We start from the raw sequence: 14,523 nt of genomic DNA, 5'->3' as shown, positions 1-14,523 counted from the left end.
GAAGCGGTTTGAGACATCTCAATGAAGTGATAAGGTGCTATGTTGGATGCAAGGATTATTATTATTACTTTGTTAAAAAGCATTGCAAACACGGACTGAAATAAAGTACATTATTATACAAATCTGTGGAACAAGGTGAGGGGGACTGGGAGCGCCAACTTCTGGAGTGTGATAATCTAGGAGTAATTTGTTGAGCGATCTTAATAGCATTTTGATCATTTTGGGGTTAGTCCTGTTCAGCACGGTCGAAGAGGAAAGTCTTCAGGCGGGACCTGAAAAAGGGGAGAAAGGGGGCAAGGCGGAGGGATTGAGGGAGAATGTTCCAGAGTTTTGGGGTGTAGTGGCTGAAAGTGCGACCTCCAATAGTGGGGCAGAGGGTGCGAGGAATGAGGGACAATAGTATCCTCATCAGCTCCTGAAAACTAAGATTAATGAACGACTGTTGAACATCTCATGACAATATATCCTGTGAATCGCTTTGAGAAGCCCAATAGACACTATATCAAATGCAAGGATTGTTATTATTATTAATAATTATATAATTATTCATTTTATTAGTGATTTATTAATAAGCACTCTGAGATGCCATCCAACGTGAAAGGCAAATGCAAGTTATTGTTGTTTTTGTAGTAGTAATAATAATGATGAATAAATCATCTAAATAGATTATCAATGGTGACATTTCACACAACATTTGTCTTTGTCATTGAACTCACTCCAACATCGGTAGATGCAGAAAGTCAAAAGCAAAGCTAACTCAAGTAGGGTTGCTCTAGCATAGCTTAAGCGATGGTAACCATTGCAATGGATTCAAGCTGGTCTGGGCAGCCAGCCAGCACCAAAGTTAATTTTGTGAACCATTTGTCCATTCTTAGCTCTCTGAGCTAAACAAAAGAGAATAGCAAATAGAAGATCATGAAATGTTTTGCAAGGGTAATAAAAGGAGCTGAAGAGGCAGCACTGCCTAAAAGATGGGATCCTACTGAGTAATGTTTCAGCACCAGACTGTCCTTGAAGTGAACCACATGGCTTCTTGGAAAATGAGCTCTAAAAAACTGCTGAGTGTGTTAAGGGTAACGATTGGACAATGGCACAAACCCATCAGGGATGTTTGCCACTTAAGTAAAAGGTAATAAACAAACCTATTCACCCCTGAGCAGTGTAACCAGAGTTCGGAACATTCAGACAGCTCCTAACCCTTTGAAAGGATGTAACAAGTCATGGTAATGCATGTTTACTACAGAACCACAGGATGTTTTTTTAAAAATTGCCAAATTCTGGACACTCCAAAATTCTCTGTTAGAGTAAATGTAGATCCAGGTGGAATTTTATCCCTTTACATCTACTTTCTGCATCAGTTTAATGGCTTAATGAATATCTTTCTTCCAGTGAAAACAAGTTGAGCTCTAATATAAAAGTTTCTCTTCTCTTTGGAAGTCTCTGATCATGAATAGGTGTAGTTACTGAGTTTTATTTTCTGGCCCTCAGGAATGGGACATGAGCAAAGTCATGAGCAATTAATTGGCAGACAGGCATTTGGCTCAATGGTCTTCTGTGCTACCACCTTGTGATTACTTATGCCTATGTGAAACAGAATTGTAATCAGGAGGGTTTTCAAACTAGCTGAATATTATTCAGTGCTATCAGTGTTGTTTATGCTTTCAATAACACATTTATCTTTTGAGTTGGCAACAGATTAAAAAGATAACAGTTTTTATTAAGTGGGAACATCATATTAAGAGTGTTGGGCCTCATGCACTAGAATTGTGGTTACCACGTGCTTTCTACAATGCAAATTACCTTTCATATCTAGACGTCTCAAGACGCTTAAGGAACCTCTGAAAGAATAAGGCCGTGCAGTTACTCAAAGGTTAATGACAGTAGAAACAAATTATGATGTTCCTGCATGTAATGGGTTAAATAGAAGGAAATGGGTTTTGTTAACCAACCAACAACAATTCTTAAGGAACATAATTTTACAAAAATTTACCAGCTTTCCATTGTTCTGCTGGGTCCACAAGTTAATTCTGGGGAAATCAAGTTTACATAAGATGTTGCTAAATGATTAACTTTTAATGAGAATGGCAGAAATACAAACAGGATGCCAACGTTACGTGCTCTTTGAGTTCAGTTTCATTGATTGCGTGTGTCTTGGGTAAACTGGTGCATGTTGCCATTGCTGACGGCAGTGGCTGAAGGTTACTTTTCAGAGCTGAACATTTCTTCATATCGTTTTGCAAACCAATAAAGAGTAAATAATGACCCCAAGCAAGGCAGCTTGTTACTAAAGTTTAAAGATTAATTAATACTTCTTGAGCTCTGCCATGAGCTGAAAGCCAACCAGCGCAGCACAAACAGAAACTTGCTGAACCTAAACAGAGTAGTTCAGTTTATAAAACATAACTGGGTTTGTCCCGGTTACTATGTATATTGAATTTTTATTTCAGGTTCAATAGGATCTAGAAGCCAATTTAAGAATTCTATTATATCTGTTCTCCATCGCTTTGCACCATGTCTAATGTCATTGATGCTGCAGGCACATGAAGGGGTTCATCCTGTCAGGCATTAATAATTTATATTAAACCTGGGAACCAGCCAAATTTTGTGTCCATGGATTGAATTCTGACTCACTATTCTATTACCATGGAACTCAGTGTTCATCAACAACTTGTAAGTCTTGAGTCCTGAATAATGCAAGTTGTCTAACTGATGTTAGATAAAGAACCAACATTTTTAAAGAGCACAAAATCCAAAGGCCCCAAAATGAGATCTAAAGTGCATGTCGGCACGGCTATTCAATGCTTATTTTTGATCAGATAGGTGTCTGACACATGCGGAATCCCATCACTATGTTTAAGAGTATCCAAACCAGATTGAGAGTCACACATGTATTGAATGCACACTCCCTCTCTGGAGAAGTATACTCTGCTTACCCAATACTAGAGATTATTAGGTGCAGGTTAGTGAGAACCACAATTTAGGGACCCCAGATTGCCTTTTGGGGTACTGTTGGAGTTTAACCAGCAGAAACCAATTGTGTAATGCTAAAAAAAAATTATAGAAGTACAATTTTCTGTATGTTATAATAAGATGTGCACAAGTACTAGAGATTATTCCATAACAGAAGAACCCCCCAAAAATTGACCAGAAGCCAAGATTAAGTAACATTTGCAATGAAGTTATTGCTACAACTGAGAATCTTATATTGAGCGTGGCACATACTGAAGAATAACAACTTGAATTTTATAATTTTAATGTTGAGGGGGGAGAAATTCCACCTGGATTTATTTTAAGTATGTAGCATTTCAAGACGTCTAGAATTTGGCATTTTTTAAAATATAAAATATAATCTTCTGTCTATCCATCCCAATAAAACGCCAATGTCTGTCTGCACTTCAAGAAGAATCTCAATAACCGATTGATATAGAGACATGATTTATACTTCATCGGAAAGATCTTGCCTCTGGGAGTGACATGGGCATATTTGTTTTTGGTTATCTCCTATCGTACATGAGTTATTTTCACATTTGCAATTTTCATTGCAGTTATACCTGGTGGCTGCCGAATCAAAGTGGTACTGTGGCATCGTGGGTCACAGAGCACCTACGTATGTACACATGCACTGCAATTACACCTGGTGGCCACACCGGCTGACCGTGGCACTGTGGCATCCTGCGTCACAGAGCATCCACGTAGCCAAGCAGTGGGAACAAAATAAAGAACACAAACAAAGCTAAGGCGCGGCAACAACAACAAAATTACATTTTTAAAGCGCTGAGTCCTCCCACTGAGTCCTCCCAAAAGGAATCCTCCCACAGGAGACCTCCCAGATGAGTATAGATAAAGATGAAATGTCTGTCTGTGTGTCAATCTACATTCCATATTGGATCCTTTGGTTGCAAGTGAAGCTGCGACAGGTACAGCTAGTATTTAATACAAAGAGCTCTGAAACACCATCCAGCATGCAGAGCACTATATAAATGCAAGTTGTTGTTGTTTATTTTGAAACTGGTTTTCTGTAAGTATCTTTTTAAGAATTATGGAAAAAAAGTAAAGACTCAATTCATCAATTGGGCCAAATTCTGGAAGGGCTGAAATGTGAGACAAAGAGAGTCAATCTAGACCCGGGTTAGAATTTCTCCCACCTGGTAGGTTTAAATGTACAGGCAGAGCATTTTTAACAACACTGTTGGAGATGCTGATAGAATTACATAATGCCCCCCCCCTCCACAAAAAAAAAAGATATTTGTAAAGTGAATTGCCGGGTCAATTTTCAAATCCTGGTCTCATTTGAGACTGAATGAGGCCCTTTGTGGTTTCAGGTGCCTATTGTTCCATTCTCAGGAACATTAGATAAGGCAAGTTGGATGATTCGTGGATATTGGATAGTTTTGTTTTCAAGTCAATTTTGACCAATACAATTCCAATTAACGAAGTAAGCAACATTAATAATAATAATAATCCTTGCATTTGATATAGCGCCTTATCACGTCATTGAGATGTCTCAAAGCCCTTCACAGAATATGCTGTAAAGTGGAGTGATTGTATATTTTGTAGGTGAAATATTGGTGGTTTTCTATCAATAATACTGTTGTGTTGCTGTTCTAACTAACATTTCAAACCTTGAACTTAAAACTAAAATGAATAGCAGACAAGCGTTCAACAAATGGGAAGAGAGCAATACAGTTTTATTTATATAGCACCTTTCACATCAGAAGGGTATCTCAAAGTGCTTGACTGCTGGCAGGATATCTGAGCTGTATTTGAGTGGGAATAGTGCCATTAAATGTTTCCACTACTGTCGTCATCTGCACAAAATAATGTGTGGCTCTGCGCCTACACATTAAGGGGTCATACGCATTGATGAAGAATAAAAGATGACAAGCGTTAGAACATTAGAAACAGCAACAAGATTACATTTGTATAGCGTCTTTCACATCAGGAGGACTTTCCAAGGCGCTGGACAGAGAACAGCATTTCAGACCCAAGCTGGGGTAAGGGAGGGGAGGGGAAGGGGGGTGGCCGATGACGTGGTAGAAGTGGAGGGTCTTGAGGTGGGACTTGAAAGAGGCTAAGGAGGGGGCGAGGTGGAGTGACTGGGGGATGGAATTCCAGAGATTGGGGGCAGAGTGGCTGAAGGCTCTCCCGCCATTGATGGGGCGATTGGGTTGGGGGACATGGAGCAGGCCAGAGCCGGCTGAGCGGAGGGAACGGGTAGGGTGGGGCAAGGCCATGGAGGGTTTTGTATGTGAGGACCAGGATCTTGAACTGGATCCTCTGAAGGATAGGGAGCCAATGGAGTCAGGCAAGAATGGGGGAGATGGGGTCATGGAGTTTGGTGCGGGAGAGGACATGAACTGCAGAGTTCTGGATTATCTGCAGACTGTGGAGGGAGGAGTTGGGAAGGCCGACAAGCAGGGGGTTTGCATAGTCGAGCCTGGAGGTGATGAAGGCATGAACAAGAGTTTCAGCGGCCTGAGGGGTGAGGTAGTGGTGGACTCGGGCGTTGTTACGGAGGTGAGGGAAGGCAGAGTGGGTCATGGCTTGAATGTGGGGGAGAAAAGACAGTTGAGGGTCGAACAAGACACCCAGGTTCCTGACTGGCTGGTGAGTTGTAGTGTGAAACCATGGAGGTTGATGTTGCCAGAGCCTGAGGTGCTGAGGCGCTGGAGCGAGTCAATCAGGAGGGCCACAGTCTTTATCTCTTAGAAACACTAAGAGATCACAGGAGACAGATTTATAACACCTCAGAGTGAAATGAAAAGACCCTCATTTCTGAATGAAAGGGAGAAAGAACGCTCACAAGTGGCTGATACTTAAAAAAAAGAAAGGCCGTAGAGAATGATGACGAAAAAAAAAACAACAATGAGAAAAAGAGAACGAAGGGTACGGTTTATTATGCTCAGAACAAGAGTCGAGGGCAGGCAGAGTTTTGACAAAGTGAGAATGCTCTCGACTGTCAGACCTGTCAAAGAGATGGATCACAAACAGAGAAAGACGCTGACAGTCATTAATGTGAAAGATGGAAAGATTAGCATAGACGGATTTGGGGGAAATATAAGACAGAAAATTCAAAGCACATTAAGTTCACAAAGAGATTGAGATTTGTTGTATGAGTTTTCAATTGCAGAAAGTAGAGAATTAATTAGGTAGAGAATTAGAGAAGTAGAGAAGTTCACTGAAGAGACTCTCATAACAGGCAACAGACAACACATGTATAGTACTGTAACTGTAAGACTATTTATATTTGCAAACTGTGCTCCTACTGTAGACAACCCAGTGTAAACTGGTAGCCCACGGTATAGAAGTTTGAAATTGTCTGGAGGAGAATAAAATCTGGGCACTCCACTCCAAACGGAAAACCACGTGACAACCAAAGGCAATTACGGAGCTGGTTGGGTCGATAATAACAATAATAATAATAATCCTTGCATTTGAAATAGTGCTTTTACATGTCTTCGAGACAACTCAATGCACTCCACAAAATATGCTGTAAAGTGAATTGACTGTGTATTTTGTGGGTGAAACACGGCAGCCAATAGTGCACAGCAGTGTCGCACAAACAGCCGTGGATTCAGTGACCAAATTATCATTATTATTATTTTTTTCAACCTTTGATGCAGATCCTACAATGGAAGAATTGCGAGCTGTGTAGAAAAGTATATCAATATGTCTTTTAATGTAGGACTGACTTTTCCACCAAGCTCTCCGATGATCGTGTGAATTGGCAATGTTTAAAATAAATTCTCAGTTATTTAAAAAAAACGCAATCCAGGTGTACTGTCAGCGAACGACAGCACAACCCAGGGTGAGGAATAACAGGGATCGTCCATTCCTAGCGCAAGTCATGGTTGTAATTTTTCTGTTTCTCTATAGTTATTCCATTTGTGTTGAGTCTTATCAATGCATGTGTTGAAGCGAATACTCGGAAAAACAGTCTGTGATTATTCTTGTCATTTGTTGCCGAAACTGGCCTGCAGTCAAGCCATAACTCAGAGGTTATCATCCACTGATATAAGTGTTGACTTTTGTCTTCCACCTCCTCCTGTAATATCTAATTTCTATTGCAGTAATATAGTCAACAAAGGCCCTGTAGCTGAATCAACACAATTCTATTGCATGATGACTGGTTATTTCTTATTGAATTTATAAAAATGATCTGAAACAGATTACTGGAAGCAGCAATTGTAAATAATTTCTCAAGTAGAAATGAAATATATTGTGCATTACTCCAGCTCAAAGCCAACTGAAGGTGAAGTTTCCTGTGAAAAAGGAGCCGAATGGGGAAAGGGTTTTATAATTATTTTTTTTCAGGCTCAAACTAAATTTGGAGACTAGCTAATAGGCCCAGGGAATGAATTATTACTGAATTGCCAATGCAGAAAGAATCGGCACCTCCAAATTACTGCTACAAATATTTACAGCATCAGTTGGTGCAATGCAGTGACATCTATTTTGTTGTGAAGTGACCTTTTTCCAGTGCATTAATTCACCGCTACTGGATGGAAGCCATTAGGAGATCCGAAGTCAAGATTTAAAGTTCTTTCCGATGCAGTCATCTGATGCCAAATCATGTCATTGATTCTTCTGCGCTGATCAAACTGTTCAGAAAAGCTGTAGTTGCTTGGCATACAGGGCTGTGCTATAGCATTGGGAAAATTCTGCTGTGCCACATGCCCATCTTCTAGACACAATCTCTCTAATGGCCTTTTTTTGCTTAAACAAATGGACCTTATTGCCTGATAACAGTGGGTTTACTTTGCACAAGTGTGAAAGACACTACAGTTCACAAGTGCTGCCCAGCATCTTGATTTATGAGACTTTTACTGGTAAATCAAAAAGGCTTATTAATCTGTCATTGAAAGCATTGCTTTTGTATGTCTCTGCAAACAAAACTCAATTCAAACTCCGATTCACAGATGCGCTGAAATGTATATCCATGATTGCTATTAAGAAGAGTTACTACAAGAGAAAGCAATTCCATGTGAAGTGCTTTGAGACATATTAACATTCTAGGTGGTATATGTATATGAAAAGCAGAGTTTTATTATATGGGGAACTGTTATTATTATGGGCACAATTCATATGAACAATACAGACTGGACGAAATAAATAAAATTAGGATTAAAACATCTTCTGTATACACTATTATACACTTACTATTTACTGATGTTCGACCACAAAATACGCAGGTACTACATTTTACAGTAAATTCAGTGAATCGCTTGGAGATGCCCTTCTGAGGTAAAAGGCGCTATATTAAACGCAAGGATTATTATTAATCATAGTAGTAACAACAGTAGATTACTTATTTTGGGCTAAACAAAATCGCTTTGAAAGCTGAGCCAAAGTGGTTGTCCGTGTAATACTGACCTAACCCAACCCAACGTGGTGACCCTGAGGATAAAGAGGAGAGCGTGCCTGGATATTTAAACTCATCCACACTCTTAAAAGCAAAACCTTTTTTTGCGGCATCGTAACCCTTTTCGACAACCTGATGTATTTTGCTACGTGCACCAGCGAGAGACCAGAAAAGCGCCGCTTTGAAAGTAAATGAGTGTTAAGCGTTAAAAGTCCTCGAAGAAGGACAAAAAGTTAATAGGATTCATGGCTTGCAATTCCAGTCCGAGATTGACATAATCAGCAATTTCCTGCGAGTGTGTTTGTCCAAATAATAGAACGTGACAAGAGTCAAAGTCACTTCAGCTATTTGCTCGGGAATTGAGTGGTAAACAACAATCTTACACCTCTATTGATGTTGCTTCAATACGCACTGATGAGGTCATTAGAATTTTCGGTCCTGTCGTTTTAAACTGGACATGACATGGCAGCTCTTGGGCCAATAATGCGTCTCTCTCAGCCTGATGACCAGACAGTGCCTCCTGCTGTATAATCCTGGGTCTGCCTTCTCTTTGCCCTCATATCTCAGGTCCTTCAGAAGTGCTGGGCTGTAGATTGTTGGACACTGGGTTGGAGATTTCACTTTTTCATTTGCGTAACAGTGGAAACTGCACAAAGCCACTCGGATCAAGGCATTACAGAGGGAAAAGAGGCGGATGAGTCAGTACATGGTCAGTACTGCGTCAGATGCGGGTGGGAAGTTTGCTGTAAAGTAAGGGATACCTTTCAGAAGGGAATGTCTCAAGGTACAACGTGTTTTTGGGATGAGGGAAGGAGTGAGCAGGTGAGTGCTTTGCCTCCATCTCCTCTGCTCCCTCCTCCACCTCCTCTGTCTTCTCCTCTATCTGGGGATGCACATTTTCATGGCCCTCTTAACCTTTGCATCGTAGGATCCTTACTATATTGCACTAACAATTTTAATCTTCGAGGAGTTATGGTTGATGAGTAATTTATTTACCGATGAATGTAATTTAACTTTAATATGTTTGCTGCTCGGCTTGAAAAATAATGGAAGAAAAAGAAGTGAGTTAAATTACATTTATCCACTGTACTGTCATGGAACGAAGAGAGTATATTAGTTAGTTCACTTGCTTCTTGTCAATTAAACTGCAATTTATTTTCCAGCGGAACTAAAGTGTTTGATTTCACTCCCCAACCAGCCAGCAATTACCATTTGGTTTGAGCGTGTTTCTGGAAATAAGACAACAAATTTATAATCAACTTGAAGGCTTCAAAATAATGTTTGTGTGTGTGTGGGGTGGGAGGGGGAGTTGAGGTTGCTCTTCACTGCTCACTTTACATCCCCAGTGTTATTTAAAGAAATTAATCCCCAGTGAGAGAAGTAATAATATAATAATAATCCTTGCATTTGATATAGCGCTTTTCACGTCGGGAGGACGTCCCAAAGTGCTTCACAGAACACACTGTAAAGTGAATTGACTGTATATTTGTGGGCGAACGCGGCAGCCAATTGCGCACAGCAATGTCCCACAAACAGTCGTAGATTGAAAATGACCAACTTATTATTGTTTTTGGTTTTGGAGGGATTATTATTAGGCTCTGTGTGGAGTAAGGAAACTTGCCCAAGGTTTCGCCCTCTGCCTGGAATTGAACTCAGGTCTCTCGCTTGCAAAGTAACTATGTAAATGCAAGTTGTTGTTGTTGTCGTCGTCGTAACCCTTGAATTCAAAGACCCCAGTCTGAAATTCCACCTAGTCTTTAGCCTGTAAAGCCATGTTTGCCTTCATATAAGATTGTGCAGGGTGGCATTGAATTCTTAAATTCAGTCTTAATTTGAAAGCTGCAAAAAAATAAAATGGCTTCCAAATGAAAATTGAATATAAGGATTTTCCACAAATCTGTGCAATGTTACATTTTTGGTCTCGCAAGCTAAGATTCAGTGGAATATCAGACCTCGGAGGAAACAATCTAGATAAGGCTGTCTCTCTTCCAGGTGTAATTACACCTGAAAGAGAGACAGCCTTATTACACCTGGTTAAATTCTGGATGAATTACGGTTTGTCACTTACAGAAACATTTAATAAATTGTTACTTTGCACACCTCACAATTTCATGGATGAGTTTTCTTGCTTCTTTTTTTATACCAAAGTTGGTTTGGCAACACCAAAAAATTAATCAATAAGCCACAGCAGTAATATTTTTCTTTCAATGTTGTTTTAAATAAAATCTAACATACAGGCTAGAGAGGACACTATTTTTTATTTTGGATTAAAACAAAACCACAGGAAGATGAGTCATTGGGTTGAAATGTTTCCAAATGTGTATATTTCTACATGTTAAGTTGTACAGAAATGTCTTTGATTGGCTCTGCTTACTGAACTGTAAAGCCCACATTAGATCACTGAGGAATCCTTGTCAGTCATTATAAAATCTATGTCTTTTCACACAGAATAATTTGTTTTCAAACGTTCCCTTGTGTATCTGGCAGCTGCTTACACAGAAACATTCAGTACAAAAAAAGGCCGGTCTGACATGGTTGCCACCCCTTGCTGAAGATGGGCCCAGCTAAAATAAAAAATAAGTATGGAACAATCATTTCACCTACACGTCAGTGGCCTGACAACAGACTCAATGCTCGGAATAGATCATAAGAAGATAAAATTGTTTCACATGCAGCAACACCAAGTTATTGTTTTCACCTTTGACATGTTCAGTTGTGAGCACTGCATTTATATATTTTAAGGTAATCGCTAGGACACGCAGAACATGAAGTGCTGTAGATGCAGTAGCATCTGCAAAGAACTCTGTGGATGAAAATCTAGAAACGTTCCTTCTGAAAATGCTCTCATTTACTCACATCAGATGAAAGGGATGATTCAACGTTGAATACAGATGAAAGGCCCAAAGGGAATGATGGATGTTGCCAGCGAAGCAATTTGCACCAAGAGCACTTCTCAGTAACAGAACACATCTGAATATTCCTGTGTGATGTATGCTATTTTTACAATACCATACAAATTTACCTTCATACAGGGCCTTTCATGTCAGGAGGAAGTCCCAAGGCACCCGAGCTGGGGGTGGGGTGGGGAACGATGACTCAAATCATGGTCAAAGAGGAATACGTTGAGACGGACCTCAAACGAGATGAGGGAGAAAGTGAGTCGGAGGGGCTCCGGGAGAGAGTTCCATAGAGTGTGGGCAGATAGGCTGAAAGCCCACCTCTGCCAATGGTGGGGCAGATAGAGCGGTGGCATAAAGCAGGCCGGTGCCTGCTGAGCGTAGGGAATGGCCGAGTCGGTGGGGATCATTTTAAAAGATGATCAGCTACAGTCAACTTTAATATAGCAATAGCATTGTGATGGTCTAATATTATATCCCTACTCCTGAAAAAATTGTGAATAGAGCAATTATTTGTCAGATCACAAGGGGGAAAGCTGCAAAGATACCGACTATCTTTGGGGGGAAAAAATAGCCTAGATTTTATCAGAATAATTAACAATGGAGATTTTTAGACCAGGTTGGAATAAATAGTAAGCATTTCATTATTTGCTTATTGCAATCCTTTTGACAATGTTGAGTCTTTCGCACCAAATCCTATATCCTGTCATTCTAATCTTGAGGAAGGTTAGTTATTGCTGAAATGCTTTGATTTGATATGAAAGCAGATCCTTTTTGAAACCTTTACAAGTAAAGTTTAAAGAACGTAATATTGAACTAAAAAAAATAACTCGAATATTGTATAAAATACTGAATACAACTGTGAGCAATTGGCTGCTGCGTTTCGCCCACAATTTGTTTCATTACGATTCAGGGACTTTGTAATAACCTCTGAAAATAGTGTCAATCAGCTGCCAGTGCCACACTGTAACCCTCCATTGGGATATACATAGGTTGACGCAGTCACTCCAGGAAAATGAACAAGCTGTGATTAATAATAATAATAATAATCCTTGTATTTGTTATAGCGCCTTATCAATCCTTCGAGACGTCTCAAAGCGCTTCACAGAATATACTGTAAAGCGAATTGACTGTATATTTTGTGGGCGAAACGTGGCAGCCTATTACGCACAGCAGTGTCCCGCAAACATTCATGGAGTGAGTGACCAAAGTATTATTTTATTATTTTTTTGGAGGGATTACTACCCCCAGAAGATGCGATCTGCCAATTGACTGACAACTGGGTGTTAGTCGATAGTACAAGATGTGCACAAAGTCATGTTACCCCAAGTATTTTTTTTCTACAGTGCACTGACCAACAAAACCACAGAAGATAAAAATTCATTGTAAGAAAAAAAAGGGAGGGTAACAGGGCATTGTAAACATCTTGTACTTTACAACTCAGCCCTGAATCTATTCCCACTGATAAACAGCAGCTTTCTGAAACAGTTTGTAAGCATATATCTAGCTCCAGGCAGTATGACTTTCTCCTGTAAAATGGTTCTCATTATTTTTAGTGGGAGACAGAAGAGACTTCATAATTCCTGTTTGTTGCACTGTATCTTTTAAACAGAGTCAGATTCAGACTGGATTTAAGGAACTTCCGCAATTCTGCACCTTCTTAAACCTTACAGGTGAATGGTCTCACAGGCTAAGACCAGGGAGAATTTCGGGTCTTTGGTCACTTACTCACAGAGCTGAGGGAGGAGGCAGATTTAGAAGTGAATGTGTGGCTGATGTCCAATTTATTCAAACTATCTCCCCCTTTCCTGAAAGGCTCTAGAATGAACCATTAATGCTCCATTGTCCTATGTGGTCCTGCGGATTGGCTTTCAAATACCTTCCAGAACAGAACGATGGCCGTGGACTGCAAAATGATAATTAGCCTCAGCTATTCTTAATATTTTTGTCACAGTTATCGCGTCTCCAGTCAGCCACCGCACCACGATCGAATATTGTGGCTATATTCTTCAAGGCACAATAATATAACAGCAAATTGATAGCTGCAGCAGGAAACTCAAAATAGATTTTGGAGCTGCAAGGTATATGGGTGATCACAGGCTCTGTGTGTCTTTGATTTAGTTGCTCTTTATCAGTTCTGATAATCTTTACTGTAAAAGAGCGAAAACGGCTCCTCAGTTCAATAATCAATATTATGGTACATTTCAGTGGGTTTTTAAAAATTTCCTCTCAGAACCGCTATTGACTGATTTAATGAGCATTGTCTCAAGCAGCAATGCACCACACTTCCAGCAGCTGACGTTTTAATTTTATTTTGCAATTTAACCCAGGAATTCATCCTCCGCAGCAATATGCAAAAAGAGGTGACCTTAACTCTTCTTTTTACTAGCAGCCTATACCTTTTACTGGTAATTAAGTGTTGAATCTAAATTCCTTCATGTCCTGGCACCTCCCTATCTCTCTGATCTGCTTGTACTTACTCCCCTGCCTTCCCCTTCCATTCAGCTAACACAGGCCTGTCGCATGCCGCCCACCCCCTCCGTGTCAACACTGGTGGCCACAACTTCAGTCATTATGCCCCTAATCTCCGCCTCTATCCAACACGCCTCCTATCTATCTGTCTTTAAATCCCACCTTAAAACTGATCTCTTTGAAGGTGCCTATGGTCAGCCTCTTTCCTCCCTTGCTCAGCATCCAAGTATGCTAGTGTGAAGCTCTCCAAGACGTAACCCTAGATAAAAGGTGCTATATAAAATCAAGTTGTTATTATTCCAAACTAAAATAGGATGTAAACTGATAACAACGTGAGCTGCAGTGGTTGTCCATGTAAAATGTGAGACCAATTTCAATGCAGAATCTATATCGTACAGTGCTATGATGCTATGCATTTATTGTCCAAAGAACTAGAGCTATGTTTGTTTTGGACTGTTTTGAAACAAACACTGAGTCAATGACTGGTTAGTCCTGTGTTGGTGGAACAGTTTTCGAAAGGCGAGGGCTATTTAAGTTTTCACAGCCGAATTGCTATTGAACCTTAAGCTGATTCTGAATTGTCCTGCGCTGCTGCTGAGAGCTTGTCATGTGTGCGATGAACTAAATCAGAGGCAATCTTCTGTCACTGCAGACGTACATTATCTGCACTGAAATAGCAGACTAGTTCTCACATAAAAAATGCAATCGCTGAAAAGGCCTCAAGGTGATGGGTTGAGGTACCCACATCTGCATAAGGAAAGCAGTTGTGGTACAGATCCCATTTGAACGCAG

The 14,523-nt window shown here is 40.2% G+C and overlaps 1 protein-coding gene across 1 annotated transcript in view; it reads left to right on the top strand.

Moving 5' to 3' along the window:
• The window catches only part of LOC103175452 (alpha-1,6-mannosylglycoprotein 6-beta-N-acetylglucosaminyltransferase B), a 231,129-nt gene that overhangs the window by 181,633 nt on the left and 34,973 nt on the right, over nucleotides 1-14,523 (top strand). The window lies entirely within an intron of this gene.

Source organism: Callorhinchus milii, unplaced genomic scaffold (genome assembly GCF_018977255.1).
Source record: "Callorhinchus milii isolate IMCB2004 unplaced genomic scaffold, IMCB_Cmil_1.0 Scaffold20, whole genome shotgun sequence".
In the NCBI taxonomy this organism is placed as follows: domain Eukaryota; kingdom Metazoa; phylum Chordata; class Chondrichthyes; order Chimaeriformes; family Callorhinchidae; genus Callorhinchus; species Callorhinchus milii.
This window is presented reverse-complemented; position numbering and strand designations above follow the sequence as displayed.